Genomic DNA, 12,748 nt, shown 5'->3' on the forward strand with positions numbered 1-12,748 from the left:
AATGAATGTAGTGTGTTTGTTGTGAGTGCAGTGTGTGTATAATGAATGTAGTGTGTTTGTAGTAAGTGTAGAGTGTGTATAATGAATGTAGTGTGTTTGTAGTAAGTGTAGAGTGTGTATAATGAATGCAGTGTGTTTGTAGTGAGTGCGGATTGTGTATAATAAATGTAGTGTGTTTGTGGTGAGAGCAGAGTGTGTATAATGAAGTGTTTGTAGTGAGTGCAGTGTGTATAATAAATGTAGTGTGTTTGTAGTGAGTGCAGAATGTGTATAATGAATGTAGTGTGTGTGTAGTGAGTGCAGTGTGTATAATGAATATAGTGTGTAGTGAGTGCAGAGTGTGTATAATGAATGTAGTGTGTTTGTAGTGAGTGCAGAGTGTGTATAATGAATGCAGTGTATGTAGTGTGTTTGTAGTGAATGCAGAGTGTGTATAGTGAATGTAGTGTGTAGTGAGTGCAGAGTGTGTATAATGAATGCAGAGTCTATATAATGAATGCAGAGTGTGTATAGTGAATGTAGTGTGTTTGTAGTGAGTGCAGAGTGTGTATAATGAATGCAGTGTGTATAATGAATGCAGTGTGTATAATGAATGCAGTGTATGTAGTGTGTGTGTAGTGAATGCAGAGTGTGTATAGTGAATGTAGTGTGTGTAGTGAGTGCAGTGTGTACAGTGAATTTAGTGTGTTTGTAATGAGTGCAGAGTGTGTATAATGAATGTAGTGTGTTTGTAGTAAGTGCAGATTGTGTATAATGAATGCAGTGTGTGTGTGCGCTGGATTATGTGGGTGCTGGATGATTGTGTGTGTGTGTGCTGGATGATGTGTGTGTGTGTGCTGGATGATGTGTGTGTGTGTACTGGATTATGTGTGTGTACTGGATTATGTGTGTGTGTGTACTGGATTATGTGTGTGTGTGTGTACTGGATTATGTGTGTGTGTGTGCTGGATTATGTGTGTGTGTGTGTGTGTGCTGGATGATGGGGGGGATGCATTTGCTTTTTAACTTTTATGTGTTTATGTTTTTTTTTTACTTTACTCCCCCCCTCCCTGCTTCTTACCTTGTCAGGGAGGGGGGAGATTGCCTGGTGGTCCGGTGGAGGGTAGCAGCCGCTGCACACAGGGGCCATCACACGCGGCGTTCTTCTCCAGCTCTCTCAGCTTCAACTCTCGCGAGACTCGCCTGTGCGGAGCGTTGCCATGGTAACCCGTGGCAACGCTCTTACAGCTGCGGGTCTCGCGAGAGTTGAAGCTGAGAGAGCTGGAGAAGAACGCCTCGTGTGATGGCCCCTGTGTGCAGTTAGCAGGGCAGGTCCTGCAGGACTGGGAACGGCGTTCCTGCTTTGGAAAAAGTGCAGGAACGCCGTTCCCATGCGTTCCTGCAGGACTCGAGCCCTGCTTAAAGATCTCTGCCCATACACGTGCTATTTTAGGGCAGTTCCACCAAACATGTAGATAGGAGCCATCTACGTCTGCAGTTTCTTTAGCAGAGCCTAGAGACACCTGTATACATATGTGATAATCTAATTGGTGTGAAATACCCATTGAAATAAAATTTTATGTAGTGATTCAAAGTGATTAGTGTACCCAGGCCCGGACTGGCCATTGGGCACACCGGGCAAATTTGCCCGGTGGGCCGTGATGGCTATGGGCTGAGGCCAGCAGATGAGGTCACAGGAATTCCCCGGTCTTTCAAACACACACTAGACCCCTATACACACACATACACACTACATTCCTGACATAAACACTCTGGATCCGCTATACACACACACTAGATACCTTATAAGCAAACATATACTACATTCCCTAAATACACACTCTCTACTGTGGTGGAATCTCGGTAAAAATAAATTTAGTAGGTCGAGATTACCACGTGGCATGTGTACGTGCATATGCTGACGTATCGATCAGTTGGTTGCACGAGGCAAGATACGATCAGTAGTGTACGGAGCATGTGCAAGAATACAGGATGTAGTATTCCCCTCCTCCATTGTGCTGGACAAGCCATGCGGTCAAGCAGGAAGTTAATTCTTATTTGTATTGATTGGTCAAGAGAATGTGCGGGTGGAGCTTAATATGGGAGGAGTTATGTGCCTATATAAGGAGCCTGCACTATTGTCCGGGGCTCAGAACTTGCTGTATTTTGGTGACATTAGTCCCTCTGAGTCCCGATCGGTGATCCAATAAAGAATCTCTTCCTTCCTGAAGAAACCTGTGTCCATCTCTCTGTGCTTGGCTTCCGTCAGTTTCTCCGGTATCATTTGGTGCATTGGCCGGGAAGCTCATCGTTCAACGGTAGCTGAGAGGCAGAGGCGTGAGACGGTCTATCTTTGCCCACGTTCTCTACGGCTGCACCCCTGAACTTCTGCGTGGACCTCCCTTCGTCTCGGCGCCACTGGTCTGTTGTCCAGGAGATCATCGGCCTCTACGTAAGAAGTGCTGGGGTGTCCCCGTCGATGAGTGTGAACTCAGGTTCAGGAACGAGGAGGTAAGACGACCGCTGTTTTAGACGGCGGACCCACTAGGGGTATACCGATTGTGCGGTAGGCCCAAAAGGGGTTTAAATCTGTGTATGGAATCTGCCCCCTCTGTCGGAGGGAAGGAGCGAAGGCGCACCGCTCAATCGAACGCTCTTTAGTAAGACCGTTTGATTTGGTTTGGAGTCAGGCGGGGTCCTGTGTAAATAGCCCTAGCCGGACACCGGTGTCTTGTCTAGACTAGCGTTCTAGGGTGTATATTACGTTCGCTAGGTCGGAGGGACCGGGAGACTAAGCGGCGCCTGTGTAAATTCGGTTCGCTAGATCTCAACCTATCTTGGCTAAGTGGGAAGGCGTGTAAATTTGGAACCCACTAGATTTTTGATAGAGTAAATAGACTAAGAGGGTTCTGTTGTAAATTCCGCCCTCTAGTTCGCTATATGTGGTGCTTGGGCAGTGTGGCTAACCAAAACGGGTGTACATAGTTTTAGGTAGTCCATTCAAGGTACTGGCCAATAGTTTAGTTGGGATTGTATATGTGTTAAAGATTGTTAGTAAAGTGTATATCTTGTTAGATAGCGCGAGCTCAGCCATCTAGCGAGAGTGTTAATAGTGTGTTGCTGTATCATAGTGCACGGTACCATAACCCTGTATATTTACTGACACTGTATATAAGTACTAATCATTGTCGTCTATTGCATGTTTAACACCATAACCACTAATAATTGTATTGTGACCTTAAATTGTGCTTTGACCTATGCTAACCGTACTGTAACCGCTATTTGTAAAAGACGATGTTACTGGGGTGTGTTATAGACGGGTAATTCGTATATAGAGAATTATAGCGTGGGTGACTGTATAGTTTCGCCAAAGGGCATAATATTGATTATTTAGTGACTGGTGTAACAGCTGTGTGTGTACGGGAATTCCCTGAGTGTTTATTGTGTTATTGTGTACGTTTCACTTGGTAACCGTACCACGTGGTGCTGTTGCCAGAGGAAACGGGTGTGACTGTTGAATAGAACGCGTGCATAGTATTCGTTGTCAACGACGTTCCATTGATAAGTATGGGCGCGTCGGAGTCAACGATTTTGGATCCCTTAGGTTGTATGGTAAAGCATTTTAAAAAGGGATTTAAAACATGTGATTTCGGGGTTAAAATGTCTCCTGTACGTTTGGTCACTTTGTGCACTAGGGAGTGGCCTACTTTGGTTGCGGCATGGCCGCCACGTGGTAGTTTGGATCCAACCCTGATACAGCGTGTACACGTGGCTGTGTCAGGTAGGCCTGAACTTTACGGACAGTTTCCATATATTGATTGTTGGAGACAAGCCGTAAACGACTCGCCAAAATGGATTCAGATATGCCACGAGGAGCAATGTCGCCTCATGGTGGCCAGGACTTGTTTGTCCACTAGGACTGTGGTTAGGCCCATTTTGGACACGCCCCCTGAGTCCGAGATCCCTTTGCCGCCCCCTTACTTCCCTATAGGAAGAGGTGACGCGAGTGCAGGAAGTTCTATACCCCTTCCCTCATTGCCCTCATCCACTTCCGCTTCCTCCTCCAGTGCAGAATCCACCCCCCCTCGTATTAAACCTTCCCTTCCGGAACCAACCCCCGTTAGATCTGAATATCCTGATTTGGCGCCACTTCAAACTTCCGGTCAAGCTTCTTCTAGCTCGGCTGGGAGTATTCTATTTACTAGCTTTTCCCAAAATCAAGCTCCCACATCCTCATGCCTTATTTCCCCCCGACTGGAACCCATAACTGATGCCCCTTCACGTAGCCCTATACTAACCAGACAACTGACCGGTACCCAACAACTCAAACATTATCAGATGCCTCTTCGTCTGAATCCTGGGTCAGCCTATCTCGATGCCGCAGGTCAAATGACTACCGATCTCTTGAATTGGAAGACCCACAATTCCTCGTACACTGAGAAACCACAAGCTATGACCGATCTGTTCACCTCGATAGTTCAGACACATAATCCGACATGGGCTGATTGCCAGCAGTTATTAATGACATTGTTTAATAATGAGGAAAGGACAAGGATTAACCAAGCGGCCATTAAAGCGCTAGAGGATAGAGCCCGTGCTTTAAATCAAGCCAATCCGGCAGCATGGGCCGCAACACATTACCCTAATACCGATCCCGATTGGAATGTTAATGGCGCAGATATGGTTCAACTCAAAGCCTATAGAGACGCTATAATTGCAGGCATGAAAGCCGGAGGGAAGAAAGCTATTAATATGTCGAAGACAGTTGAGGTGATTCAGAAAAGTGATGAAGCGCCCAGTGTCTTTTATGACCGATTATTGGAGGCATACCGCTTGTATACCCCCTTTAATCCGGAAGACGCTGATAATTCCCGAATGGTAAACTCCGCCTTTGTTAGCCAAGCTTACGGAGATATTAAGCGCAAGCTACAAAAGTTAGAAGGGTTTGCAGGAATGTCTATCACCCAACTAATGGAGGTAGCAAATAAAGTATACATGAACAGGGAAACAGAGACAAATAAAGAGGAAGAGCGCAAGATGCGTAATAAGGCTGATATGCTAGCGGTAGCGATCGCGGGCGTAGATAGACGGGGCCCAGATAGAGGCGATAGTAGATGGAATAGGGAGCCTTTGTGTAGGAATCAAGGGCATTGGAGAAACGAGTGTCCGCAAAGAGAGCAGTACGAGAGAGACCCACCCAGGGCAGGTTACGGAAACTTTAGAGGCAGAGCGAGAGGTAGAGGAGGCCCCGGAGGGAGCAATGGTAATAGAGGAAGTAATGGGAACAGAGGAAGTGTAAGGGAAGATAGGTACTATCCAGCAGCGCAAAGGTCCCGCGATAGAGAAGGTAGGGACTTTGTAGGATTGGCTGACACGGTCATGGAGGACTATTGATACCGACCGGGCTCCATCCCCCTTGGTCGAGCGGAGCCTATGGTCGATGTATCAATAGGGGGAAAAAGGAGTGCGTTCATGATCGACACTGGTGCTGAACATTCGGTGGTGACTGACCTAGTTGCTCCTCCATCTGGAAGAACTATTACTGTAATAGGAGCAACTGGAAGAAGTGCTGCAAAACCGGTTCTTAAAAGTCGACTCTGTACATTGGGAGGCCACGTAGTAAAACATCAATTCCTTTATATGCCTGAATGTCCAGTCCAATTGCTGGGACGTGATATGCTATCTAAGTTACAAGCGCAGATTACGTTCCTACCAAATGGAACAACATCCTTAAAGTTTAATGGACCTTCAGGTATTATGACATTATCCGTACCAAAGGAAGAAGAGTGGCGACTTTATACAGCGTTGACTAGCCAAAACCCTAGGAGTGATGAATCCTTATTCAACATACCAGGAGTTTGGGCAGAGAACAACCCACCAGGACTGGCCCGCAATATTCCACCTATTAAAATCGAACTAAAACTTGGGGTTTATCCAGTGAGCCTAAGACAATATCACATCCCGCAGAAGGCTAAGAAGAACATCCAATCTTATCTGGATAAGTTCATACGGTATGGTATCCTAAAATTCTGTACTTCCCCCTGGAACACCCCATTGCTGCCTGTTCAAAAGCCCGGTACAGATGAGTATCGACCTGTGCAGGACTTGAGAGCAGTCAATGATGCGGTTGTTAGCATACATCCAGTTGTACCCAATCCATATAACCTGCTTGCTTTAATTCCGGGCGGGGCTACTTACTTTACAGTCCTAGACCTCAAAGATGCCTTCTTTTGCCTCCGAATTGCCGCAGAAAGCCAATGTATCTTTGCTTTCCAATGGGAAAACGCTGTGAAAACGCTGTGAAGGGCTCAAAACGCCAAATGACCTGGACAAGACTGCCCCAAGGGTTTAAAAATTCACCTACCCTATTTGGTTCAGCTCTAAGTCAAGATTTATTGGATTTCGAGTCCATCCCAGGAGAGTATGTATTGTTACAATATGTAGATGACTTGTTGATAGCAGCAGTTACAAAGGAAATATGTCAGCAAGCAACGCACGATCTACTACACATTCTCTGGAAGGCAGGATACAAGGTGTCTAGAAAGAAGGCTCAGTTGTGTTTGCCAACTGTCAAATATCTGGGATTCCATATCTCTGAAGGTCAAAGAATTATGGGGCCAGAGAGAAAAGAAGCTGTGTGCCAAATACCGATACCCAAGAATAGAAGACAAGTGCGAGAATTCTTGGGGGCAGCAGGCTTCTGTAGGATATGGATTCCCAGCTACGCGATACTGGCAAAACCTCTGTATGCAGCTATCAAAGGTACAGAGCACGACCCCTTCTTATGGACTCAAGAACAGCAAACGGCATTTGAAGATGTGAAGAAGGCTTTGATGAGTGCCCCAGCATTAGGTCTACCTGATCACACACGACCATTCTACCTGTATGTACATGAGCAAAGAAGAATGGCTGTGGGAGTATTGACACAGTACTTGGGATCATGGCAAAGACCTGTTGCCTACATGTCTAAACAACTGGATGCAGTGGCCAGCGGACTTCCACCTTGTCTAAGAGCCGTAGCTGCAGCCGCCCTGCTAGTAGCTGAAGCCGATAAACTCACTCTGGGTCAAGAACTTTATGTACGAGTCCCACATGCAGTACAGACGTTGCTGGATTACAAAGGAAATCATTGGTTTAGTAACAGCCGTATGACCAAGTATCAAGCAATGTTGTGTGAAAACCCAAGAGTGCATTTAGAGACTGTAAATACCTTAAATCCAGCTACCCTTTTGCCACAACCTACTGAAAGTCAACATGATTGTTTGGAAGTAATGGATGAAGTATTTTCAAGTAGACCAGATCTTCGTGATTTTCCCATCCAGAACCCCGATGTTCAATATTACACCGACGGCAGTAGTTATGTGAAAGAAGGGATCCGCTATGCAGGATATGCAGTAACAACGATAGACAAGGTGATAGAAGCTCGGCCACTGGCAAAAGGAACATCAGCACAAAAGGCAGAATTGATAGCACTGACACGAGCGTTACAATTGGCTGAAGGTTTAAGAGTGAACATCTACACGGACTCCAAGTATGCGTTTTTAACCACTCATGCCCACGGAGCTTTGTATAAAGAAAGAGGACTATTGAATTCAGAAGGCAAAGAAATCAAGTACGCAGCTGAAATCCTACAACTATTGGAAGCAGTGTGGGAGCCGAAAGAAGTCGGTATTATACATTGTCGAGCGCATCTGAGAGGAGATGGTGATGTAACCAAAGGAAATCGGATGGCAGATAGTGCAGCTAAGCGTGCCGCTGAATCAGGAAGACAAGAGTATGTGGGGCATATAGCTGCTCTTATACCAACTCCACTGTCTCAATGGACTCCAGTTTATACAGCTCAAGAAGAGGAGTGGTTAAAGACTGAACCTGGAAAGTATTTGGAGAACAAATGGTATCAGTTAGAAGATGGAAGAATAGTCATTCCAGCATCACTAGCGGTAGAAATTGTCCAAAACTATCACAACGGGACACATTCTGGGAGAGACAGCACAGAAGAATCTCTCAGAAAACATTTCTACATACCAAGATTGTCCAACTTGACTCAGGCCATTGTACGAAGATGTGTAACGTGTGCTAAAAATAATGCAAGGCAAAGACCAGTAAAGCCACCAGGAGTCCAGTTTATAGGGGGACTCCCCATGTCCGATTTACAAATTGACTATACAGTGATGCCTAAATCTGGTGGACATCGCTACCTACTGGTAGTTGTGTGTACCTATTCAGGCTGGGTAGAAGCATGTCCTACTCGTACAGAGAAAGCAGGGGAAGTTGTGAGATTCCTGCTACGAGAAATAATACCCCGATATGGACTACCCTGCTCTATAGGATCGGACAATGGTCCAGCTTTTCTTCATCAGTGCCTACAACAACTGACTCATATGCTTGGTATAAAGTGGAGGCTTCATACGGCATATAGACCCCAGAGTTCTGGTAAGGTAGAGAGAATGAATAGAACTATTAAGAATCAGTTGGCTAAAATGTGTCAGGAAACCCAACTTAAGTGGAACGTTCTCTTGCCCATAGCTCTATTGCGAATCCGCAGTACACCTACCAGAAGGATGGGCCTCTCTCCTTTTGAAATCATGTATGGGCGACCACCTCCCGTACTTGGTAACTTAAGGGGGGATTTGAGTCAGTTGGGAGAAGGAATTACCCAGCAGCAGGTTGTAGAGTTGGGTAAGACTATGGAGGAGGTACAGAAATGGGTACAAGATAGATTACCTGTGAATATTTATCCCCCAGTTCATAGTTACCACCCAGGAGACCAAGTGTGGATTAAAGAGTGGAATAATGTACCGTTAGGGCCCAAGTGGAGAGGTCCTTATGTTGTTCTTTTGTCTACCCCTACAGCGATAAAAGTAGCCGAAGTGACTCCGTGGATACATCACTCCAGGGTTAAACCAGCAGCAGTCGATTCTTGGCAAGCTACAGCAGATCCAGAGAATCCCTGCAAGATCCGGTTAAAGCGCACGACTCAGTCGGAGTGACGAGGAACCTTGTGGATTACAAATTTTATTGTTTCAGAGATTTGGTAAGTGAGTGTTTAGACGGCCATAATAAAGCCTGTCCGCTCACCAACGAGTGTATAAGTCAGGAAAAGTCTCGAAGGGACCCCTGTGAAGACGAGCAGAACTCCATTCCCTGCAGCCCTTACATCCTGGAAGCTGAGGTGCCTTCGCACGGACGAAGACTGAGGATGACGACGAAAGATGTATTCTTAATAATGTTTTTAAGATGTAGATACTTAAATATAGAATATAGTGTGTGCCATTTAGGAGTATGGGAACCTAAGTGCTTCAGTCCAGAGTATCAACCTCGTACAATTTGGTTGACTCTCAGGAATGGAGATCCTCAGGGGACCCTAATTAATAAGACGGTATTAGAATCCATACATTCTTCGGGTGTTCTGCTATTTGATGCGTGTAAGGCGATATCAAGTGGTAGAAAGCCGTGGAATGTATGTGGGGATCTTAGATGGGAGAGGACGTATGGGTCTAACGATAAATATATTTGTCCCAGTAGTAAAAATAAGTATGTGAGTCCTAGATGCCCAAATAGAGATTATAACGTTTGCCCATATTGGTCTTGTGTGGGGTGGGCAACTTGGGGACAGACAGTAGACAAGGACATGATTGTGACTAAGTTGCCTACCAGTCCATATTGTAAGTCTATGGAATGCAATCCAGTCCATATACTTATAAATAACCCCGACAAGTTCTTAGATAAATATGGTAATTTATTTGGGTTTCAAATATATGGGACGGGTTTAGATCCTGGGACAGTATTGTTTATAGGGATAGAGACTGATACGGTATCCTCCCAGACTCATCAAGTATACCATTCCTTTTATGAAGAGATGAGCATAGATAATAAGATCCCCCATAATGCTAAAAACCTGTTTATTGATTTAGCTGAAAGTATTGCCGGTAGTCTTAATGTTACCAACTGCTATGTGTGTGGAGGTACTAACATGGGAGACCAATGGCCTTGGGAAGCAAAGGAGGTAATGTCCGGTTCTGAGGCAGTTGACCAATTAATATCTACACAAGCCGATTATCATATGAGTGTTAGAGGTAAATCTGAGTGGAGATTAAAGACCTCCATCATAGGTTATGTTTGCATAGCAAGGAAAGGAATGATGTATAATACTTCTGTAGGAGAATTAACTTGTCTAGGGCAAAAAGCTTATGATGATGATACAAAGAATACAACTTGGTGGTCGGCTTCAAATAAATTTAGTAGGCCGAGATTACCACGTGGCATGTGTACGTGCATATGCTGACGTATCGATCAGTTGGTTGCACGAGGCAAGATACGATCAGTAGTGTACGGAGCATGTGAAAGAATACAGGATGTAGTATTCCCCTCCTCCATTGTGTTGGACAAGCCATGCGGTCAAGCAGGAAGTTAATTCTTATTTGTATTGATTGGTCAAGAGAATGTGCGGGTGGAGCTTAATATGGGAGGAGTTATGTGCCTATATAAGGAGCCTGCACTATTGTCCGGGGCTCAGAACTTGCTGTATTTTGGTGACATTAGTCCCTCTGAGTCCCGATCGGTGATCCAATAAAGAATCTCTTCCTTCCTGAAGAAACCTGTGTCCATCTCTCTGTGCTTGGCTTCCGTCAGTTTCTCCGGTATCACTACAACCCCTAAAAACACTACATCACCTATACACACACACACACACTACAGCCCGTATGCACACACTTGCTACGTCCCCTATAAACACACTCTCTACAGCCCCTAGCCACACATACATTACATTATACCACAAACACAAGACAACTCACAATCAGCTCACTCTACACACACTCAATCCCACAAGCAGGTTCCAAACACATGCATAACACTCTTTCCTGGCCCTTTTGTCTCCTGGAATCCCATTTATAGAGACACCAGAGACAAGTTACAAGGAAACACAGCACAAGCATGTTATTAGATTTTCTTGCATTGTGCAAAACAAATACAGGGCCTTTTACTCATGCTAGAGCTCTTCAGCAGAGCTCTGAGCATTAATTGCCCTGGAAGAGCATTGAACCAAAATGCTCACTTTGAGAGGGGGTGTGCTTGTTATTGGAAATAGATAGGGATAGTAAAGAGAATATGTAGTTAGGAAAAAAAACAGGTAGATTTCTTTATTTTGCAACAATAAAATAAATCTTCCCTTTTCTTAGTTTAAAAAAAATCAAAAAATTTACAAAAAGGCATCACATTGTGGCAACACCTGATTTCACCAATACGCAAAAAGAACGGGCTTATTTCTCTTAGCAGAGTAAAGGACCATGAACAACTTAAAGGAGCACTATAGGGGCAGAAAATACAAACGTGTATTCCAGACCCTACAGTATTAAAAACACTATTTACCTTTAAGGACCCCACTTGTCCCCTTTAAATAAGTAAAACGGTTACCTTAATTCTAGTGCAGCACGGGTCCACCACCAATCCGCCTCGTTGGCTGAGATCATCAGAATTGATGACCAGCATTGGAATACTATTGCGCATGCACGGCAAAACATCCCGCTGGCCAATAAGCACCTCCTCATAGAGATGCATTGACTCAATGTATCTCTATGGGGAAAGTTCAGTGCTGTGCATTGACCAAGGAAGCGCTTCTAGTAGCCATCTGAGTGACTGCCACTAGAGAAGCCTGCAGAGACATACTATAAGCAGCAGTAAATTAATGGGACATATCCTTTTCCTGGCACTTCAGGACCCTCTAGTGCCCCTCTACCCGCCACCCCCATCCAAAGTTGCTGAAGGGGTTAAAACCCCTTCAGTGACTTACCGGAGTCCAGCACCGGTGCACAGCAATTAGACCTCATTATACAATGCTTTCCTATGGGGATTTCTGCAACGCTTGAGGTCCTCACATAGTGTGAAGACGTCCAGCGTTGTTTTAAACCACTTTTCGTGTTCTATGAACACGGAAGTCTCCTCTAGTGGCTGTCTAGTAGACAGTCACTAGAGGAGGACTTAACCCTGCAAGGTAAATATTGCAGTTTATGAAAACTGCAATATTTACAGTTGCAGGGTTAAGGGTAGTGGTAGTTGGCACCCAGACCACTCCAATGGGCAGACGTGGTCTGGGTGCCTGGAGTGTCCCTTTAAGCTGTTATTGTTCAAGTGACTAGAGTCCCTTTAAGCAGTGGTTCCTGGGTGTCACTGTAGTGTGTAAAGCCCTTCCTATATCTTAGCCATGGTAGAACTTCAATTTATTGGCTGTTACAGACCTGTAATAAAACTCTCTCTCTATGCAGAATGCTCTGATATTGTAAAAATATATAATACAATATTTTTAATTATAATAAAATATATAATATATCACCAGCATCCAACTGACCTGTGGTTTTAGCCACCTCAACCCTACATGTTTTGTCACTTAGCAGTGACTTTCTCGGGGGCTGAGAATCATGTATTTATGACACAAAATAAAAAAAATTAAAAAAAATACATAAAACAGTTGATCCAATCTGTTGCTTTGGATTAACATTTAATTTTGTTTATAGTTTGTATATGTGTATTATGACATTTAACCTCACTATTTCCCTTTAAATTGTACACTAATGCCTAAAAAAAGAAGGCGATCTTTAACTTTATATAACCTTAAATCCAAAGAATGTAAAATTATACAGGGGGGGCATATCTGAACAACGTGAATTACATATCGCTTCCGTTACTGTAAAATGCTATCCTGAAGAAATATAAACTTAAAACCTATTGGACAGTAAATACAGAGGGTCTAACACACAATGATTCTCTCCAC

This window comes from Pelobates fuscus, chromosome 7 (genome assembly GCF_036172605.1).
Source record: "Pelobates fuscus isolate aPelFus1 chromosome 7, aPelFus1.pri, whole genome shotgun sequence".
In the NCBI taxonomy this organism is placed as follows: Eukaryota; Metazoa; Chordata; class Amphibia; order Anura; family Pelobatidae; genus Pelobates; species Pelobates fuscus.